The following is an 8,083-nucleotide window of genomic DNA, read 5'->3' on the forward strand; positions in this document are numbered from 1 at the left end:
TTAAAATTTACAGAATTAAACATAGTAAAAAAATCGTCAGATTCCTTAAGAAATAATTTCTTATATTTTTAACTACCAGTAATTCATCTTACCGATTTAGCACCATTTATATATAATGTGTGAAATATTATTCTTTCCAAGACTGGTAAAAGGTAGACTCAGGTCATCTGCTTTAAGAAAAGGCTGAAAATATGAAAACCCTGTTTGCTAACCATTTGATAAATCTCGAAGAAGTAGATCTCATGAACCACATTTATAGTTAAATGACGGTTATAGTGGTTAGGGTAGCCACCTGCGATACCAAAGGGCACGGGTTTGAAACCCGAAGAAGGCGTTGATGTAATTAATTGTCTGTCTCTTCATAGAAGGCAAAGGTGGCCCACCTATTAGGTGCCTTCATAATAAAGAGACCACCACATCTGGCCTTAGGTGTGGCCGATGCCGGCATAAGTAAGTGCCCGCCATTGGAAAAAAAATAGTTCAATGATAAAATTAAAGCCATTTTTATTGGGGGAGGGGAGGATTTAATAAAAGATATTCAAATAAGTATTGTCTGTAATAACGTATTTTTCACAAGTTTATCTGTACGCGTATTACCTTGTACCTTTTTAATTTATTTAGTATCTAACATGACATTATCTTCGTTAATGTAATTCTCTGAGCAGCACTCTGAACGTTCAAATTCTATTCGTCGAGATATTTGATATTTAATGTGGCACTGAAAGTGACAAACTTGTATGCAACCCTTTCCACGGTAATATCAAGATGCATAATATAGACACCAATATGCAGGCTACCCCACCTAGATTTTTGTTATTTTGCTATTCATTAATAATTGGATGTATTTACAGTACAACTCCAGTTATCCGAACTTCGACTATCCGAATCGCTTTCACAATTTCGGAATCAGCTGAATCAGAGAAGGAAAAGGAGGAAAAGGAAAAAGAAGCTCAAAGAAAGGAAAGGGAAGCGACAAGAGAAAATGTGTATGACGGGTCATTTGAGGAATTAAGAAACATTTTTTTGAAAATTCCTCGACGTTCAGAAGTTAGTTCTGAGGATACAGCAGAATGGATGGTGCGTGATTTGTCAGACCATAGATTTCAAATTTAAATGATGATGAACTTATTGAAAGTGTCAGGAAAGATGACCTTAATGTGGAAATTGAAGCAGACACGGAACCATCTGCTAGTGAAGCGTTTGCCGGTCTTGAAACTGCGTTCAAGTGGATGGAATATCAGCTCGAGTATGACCACATGCAACTTCACATTGTCAAGAGGATGCGCGACTTGGTTGCCCGAAAACGGGATGAAGGCAGAAAACAACTTACTTTGACTGAGATGTTCAGCTAGCAATGACTTTCAGCACTTGTAACTATTCTCTACAGTATGTTGTATAACATATACGTAAAAGTGCTGCCTATTTAATTAATTAAAAACCTCTTTTTCTTTAAAAATGTTTTTTCTCCCATCTTCAACACACAGTACATAACAGTAATTAATTAAAGCGTACGTAGACCCTTTCTTCGGGAAAACTCCGATTATCCGTATTTTTGAGTATTCGAATGGGGTCCGGTCCCAATCGATTCTGATAAGAGGAGTTCTTCTGTAGTTAGTGCTGTATTTGAGTATACATGCTACTGTCACACTGCTTTTTTTTTTTTTTTTTTTTTTTTGCAAAGTCTTATATATGCCTTCACCCTGCTATTCTGTTTTCTTTTATTTCAGTCTAGTAACAACAATGTATTGTTCTGCTCTTACACATATTTTAATGGGTCACGATTATAAACTGTGATTAAAAATTTTCGAGAATTTTATTATAGATTTGAATTGCATTCTTTCGAAAGAATACCTTTTGACCCTATTATAATGCATTTGAAAACTGCATATATTATAAGAGAAAATACAGTAAGATACAGTTAATGCGTCTAATCTATAACCGACATTTTAATCTAGGAACTTAGTATAAGTTACGTACGTAGCTTTATATAGATTTGTCACTGTGTTATTATTTTGCAAAATTTTATCATTTTATTTTTAGTATCTTAAAATATTATTCGTTTTATAAAAATTATTATTATATTATTTTAAATATATTTCTTTGGTATCTTAAAATAATATTATGATAAATTAAAATATTATTCATATTTGAGGCAGATATTGTATGTTTAAAAATGCAAGCATCAAATATCAAAAGACTAAAAATTTTTAATTATTAATAATTTAATTATTTTTAATGCTTTGTCGTTTTTCTTCAAGCATTCTGAAAATATATTGAAAATCAGTCAGATTTGAAGAATCTTGGTATTCCTGACATTCATCTAAGTAAAGCTATTGGCTGTCGCTTCATCAAAATTCGGTCAGAATAAAATACGAAAACACCTATTATCATAGTACTAAACCTCTTAATGAGCTAGGCATTTTTAAGACATGAATGAAAGGAAAGACTGTTTTATTAATAGAGAAGATATCTTTAGATGCCACCCAGAGGGTATAGTGGTCAGGGGAGCCTACTGCTGTACCGAAAAGCCCGTGTTCGAAACCCGGAGAAGACATGGATGTTTGTAAATGTATAGTGTGTTTAAGGCAAGGGGGCACTCTAAATGTATGGCGAGCCGAAAATCCTGTCGTGTGGTTTGGCGGTAGGCAAGACAGTTGGAAGACCCTCGACCATCCCCGGTGTCCTTTTCCTCAAAATTGGGGTGGAAAATAGAAGCCCAACCTTTTTCATGCTCTGCCAACCGTGAAATTACATAGACAAGATAACAACAACGTCTTTAAATAAAATCCATATACGTCTTAGATAAATTCCTGAATCCTTTACAACCTTCAACTCGACTAAGACATCCTGGCATTTTTCTCTCATCATATGATTACGGTGCTCTATAATGTAGTTTAACTACCATTCATTCGAAAAATCGTCTTCACTTTCGCCTGAGAGAATATTTTTTATCGTTTCAATTAGCTCAGCCCTTTTGTTGGTACATTTGATGCAAAGCACTATGCGAAAAACTTTAGCAAAATTAGTCGTAAATCTTCTCCTCGAACACTCAACTCGTTTGAAGTGGACTTTCTCCTTTAACTTTTTTCCTTTTAAAATTTGTTTTTAAATTTCTTCGACATTTGTTTTCAGTGTTGACATAAGAAAATTAAGATTTTTCTACACTTACATTTCCATAAATTTTGCATTCGTTTAAAATTATTTTAAAATTTCAGTTATATCTTCAGGAAGAATGCTTTTAATTTCCTGGCAATTTTAGCTACAAATACAGCTTAAAAAAATAAAAAAGATAAATGTGGGGATTAAAACACTTTTATGAAAGTGCAGAGAAATATAGCATCTCCCAAACTTTTCTGTTCATCAGAATGGAATATTTATTCTATCTCATCGATGGACTCAATCCTTATAACTGCTGCAAACAATTAAAATCATAATTTTTTGATAATTGTTAAGACCAATATTTTCCATATTAAACAGCAAATTATTTTTGGCCCATTCTGCAACACCATGAGGAAAAGCTATATGCTTAAAACATTCTCTGTAAAACGATTAATGAAAACATTTGTATTTCATACATTTTTACAAAAACATTCTCTGTAAAACGATTAATGAAAACATTTGTATTTCATACATTTTTACAAAAACATTCTCTGTAAAACGATTAATGAAAACATTTGTATTTCATACATTTTTACAAAAACATTCTCTGTAAAACGATTAATGAAAACATTTGTATTTCATACATTTTTACAAAAACATTCTCTGTAAAACGATTAATGAAAACATTTGTATTTCATACATTTTTACAAAAACATTCTCTGTAAAACGATTAATGAAAACATTTGTATTTCATACATTTTTACAAAAACATTCTCTGTAAAACGATTAATGAAAACATTTGTATTTCATACATTTTTACAAAAACATTCTCTGTAAAACGATTAATGAAAACATTTGTATTTCATACATTTTTACAAAAACATTCTCTGTAAAACGATTAATGAAAACATTTGTATTTCATACATTTTTACAAAAACATTCTCTGTAAAACGATTAATGAAAACATTTGTATTTCATACATTTTTACAAAAACATTCTCTGTAAAACGATTAATGAAAACATTTGTATTTCATACATTTTTACAAAAACATTCTCTGTAAAACGATTAATGAAAACATTTGTATTTCATACATTTTTACAAAAACATTCTCTGTAAAACGATTAATGAAAACATTTGTATTTCATACATTTTTACAAAAACATTCTCTGTAAAACGATTAATGAAAACATTTGTATTTCATACATTTTTACAAAAACATTCTCTGTAAAACGATTAATGAAAACATTTGTATTTCATACATTTTTACAAAAACATTCTCTGTAAAACGATTAATGAAAACATTTGTATTTCATACATTTTTACAAAAACATTCTCTGTAAAACGATTAATGAAAACATTTGTATTTCATACATTTTTACAAAAACATTCTCTGTAAAACGATTAATGAAAACATTTGTATTTCATACATTTTTACAAAAACATTCTCTGTAAAACGATTAATGAAAACATTTGTATTTCATACATTTTTACAAAAACATTCTCTGTAAAACGATTAATGAAAACATTTGTATTTCATACATTTTTACAAAAACATTCTCTGTAAAACGATTAATGAAAACATTTGTATTTCATACATTTTTACAAAAACATTCTCTGTAAAACGATTAATGAAAACATTTGTATTTCATACATTTTTACAAAAACATTCTCTGTAAAACGATTAATGAAAACATTTGTATTTCATACATTTTTACAAAAACATTCTCTGTAAAACGATTAATGAAAACATTTGTATTTCATACATTTTTACAAAAACATTCTCTGTAAAACGATTAATGAAAACATTTGTATTTCATACATTTTTACAAAAACATTCTCTGTAAAACGATTAATGAAAACATTTGTATTTCATACATTTTTACAAAAACGTGGAACATGACCCAAACTACCAAACACTCAAAGCTTAATTTATCTTGTTAGATTTTAATTTGAATTTGAATCTATGCAGTCTAAAATATCCATATCTTATTTACGATATTCACGTTTACAGAAAAAAGCAAAGAATCAATCCGAATATAGTTTCAATGAGCCAAAACTGAAAGAACTCCTCGATAAAAAAGTACCTAAAGCACGATCTTGAATTCGTTCGATTTTCGAAATGCATGTTTCTATATTCACTTACATTCGAATGCACAGTTTCGACAACTGTTTCGTTAACTATTTCGACTCACAAGTTTGAGTCAAAAGTTAACTTCATCGAATGATTTTGAGAACAACGTCAATTATTATATTATTATATTCCTTTCTCTTGGAGGAATCTTATGGCAGCCTCCTCATCATTGGGAACTTTCTAAATTGTGCAGTGAATCGTACTAAGAAAATGGCGAAAGATAGCAAAAAAATTAACGTTCGAAGATATTTCAAACGAAAACTGGAAATCTCGAACCACGTGGTTCGAGATTTTTTTTTTTTTTTTTTTCTAATTTTTTCTTCAATTTTAACTGACCCCGCTCTAACGGAATAGTATCTCTTATGAAATGTGAATCTTTGATGAAAATTTCAGTCCCTTTCAAATATAAGCAAAAACTTTTAAAAAATATACTTTGCAGTTAATGCCACAAATTATTCTTTGAAAAAAAAAACATCATCAGATTTACTTTCATTTTTTAAATTTGTTAGAAACATAAAAGAAGAGAAATTAATCTAGTAAATTAAGCATTCCTTTAGCAGAAGATAATACGTTCTATTTGTAATATTTTTTAAACGTTGTTTGACGCGTTCAGAAGTAATGAATACACATATGATACATATATTTGAAATCTTCAAAATAAATTTCATTGCATCTAAAATGAAATACAAACAATAACAAGGCTATGGCAAAAATTTATTCTCACAAACATTTTTTTTTTAATTTTAAAATTTCATTAATATTCTTTATAACTCGAAAAATAGGTCTTCATATAGTATTCACAAATATTTATCATGCATCCTTGAAAATAACTAAAGCAATTTATTAAAGATAAAAACAAAATCCGTAAACCGAATTTGGCGTTAATTTCAACTTTGTTCAACCTTTAGTTCTATAATTCATCAAGCCAATTTTTAAAGCAACAGTTTAAAATTAAATTACTTTAGTGTTTGCTGCTTATTATTACGCATTAATCCGTTGGATACAAAACTCTTTATTTCCAATTTTCGAGAAAAAAGTAATTTTTTCCCCTCATTCTCAAAGCAGTATATGCATAGGAAAACTGTTCCATAAAAAGATAATCTTTTAAACAAGAATAAACAGTGTAAATAATTTTGTATTTTTACTAGTTTTTCCCCCCTTTCACACGTAACCAAAATGATGGATGTCTATCCATTTGCAAGATAACTGATCGCATCTTTCGCATATTTCGCTTTCGTTTACATGCATTAATCTTGATACTAATGACTGTCTGTCTGATAGATCGCTGAAGCGAAACGTAGTTGCTACTGTAATGCAAAATAATGCTTACTCATTGCTCAATTTTGACAAGACTCGAATTTCTGTGCAGAGAAGACAGCATTAAAGACAAGTTTGGAAATTAATTTGTGTTTTTTAACAATCGATAAATTTTACGAAAATACTTATCACTTTGAAAGCGTTTCTTGGCCGTTAACGATAGCATGCGAATTATATCTTTCGTGTAGGAAAACCGAAACGCGTGAAGAAAAGGGGAGACGGGTCAAAGTTATTACATCAGTGAGTCCTCTTATGCTTATAAATCAGAAAAAAAAATGTGTAATACTTGAATGTAATACTTATTAAATAAAATTAGTTTTATGATTTAATTAAACAATGCCTCTTTAAAACAAAATTTGCTTAATCCTTGAACTAAACATGCGTATAAAAGTATATATAAAAACTATTGCTTATATAAAGCAGTTAAATTTACAATTGAAGATATATATATGTGATATTTGAGCAGTCGGGCACATGAGTGACAAAGCTTGGCATCAGAATCCAGGCGTTGTTTGGCTGAGTGGAATACAGCAGAATGATGACGCAGAAGGATTTTGCTTTTAATTGCACATCTTTATTCAATTCCAATGTCAGATAAGTTTTTTTGGATGAAATTCTCCTAATTACATATCAAATAGTGTTTCAAACTAAATACGATGAAATCTAGGCTTCTAACGTCATAACTATTCTAACAAAGGGAAGAAAGATGAGAAGTGCAGCACAGATCTTAGCAGCATAGGGAGAAAAGAGCTTCTGACGCGAAATGGCGTGAATTCTCTATTCATAGAAGCGGTTACGTAATAGGCTCGAATGTTCTCGAAAATACTGGTCTAGGAGGAAGATCCTGAAATTGCGGAAAGTTAATTGGAGGTTGCTTGTTCGCGTACAAAGCCATCGTATTTTTTATATTTTATATCTATATGTTACCGGCAAAGTATTAAATCAGGCATTCTGTAGAATACCTAGGCATTTTACAGAATGCCAAAAACTGGCCGGCAATGTATGGAACGATTAAACATTTCACACAATGCCTGGGTATCCTATAGAATGCTTCTGCCCACCAGAGGCTGAGCGTTAAAGTCGCTCAACACTTATAGTTCGGTCCGAGGTTCGAATCCCACGAACTGCCTGGCTGCATGGGTGTTTTCGTGGTTTTCCCCATGTGGTAACGTACATACGAGCCAGTTTCTCTGAGAACGTCCTTCGCGAAGGCATCCCTCCTCTTAGGCAGATAGCTCTCGTTACTTTGCAGTAATCACATAAACCAACGAAACCAAACTATACGATGCTAAATGAAAAACCGGTAACCCGATTAGTTTCGCACAGCCGAAACTGCTTACCAAGAGTTAATAAAAGATGTAAAAAAAAGACAGAATGACTACTAACAAGGAACCAGGACTATTAGTTGCTGAATCACTATAATATAATGTTGGTGGAAAACAAAAGTAAACTAACTCATTTACCATTATGGGAGACTGGCGGCAGGTAGCGCTTCTGAATCTTTATAATGATTAGTACATTTGTGAGTTGCGTAA

The sequence above is a fragment of the Stegodyphus dumicola genome, chromosome 5 (assembly GCF_044657685.1).
Source record: "Stegodyphus dumicola isolate Sdum_Otavi_A_Nest chromosome 5, ASM4465768v1".
Taxonomy (NCBI): Eukaryota; Metazoa; Arthropoda; class Arachnida; order Araneae; family Eresidae; genus Stegodyphus; species Stegodyphus dumicola.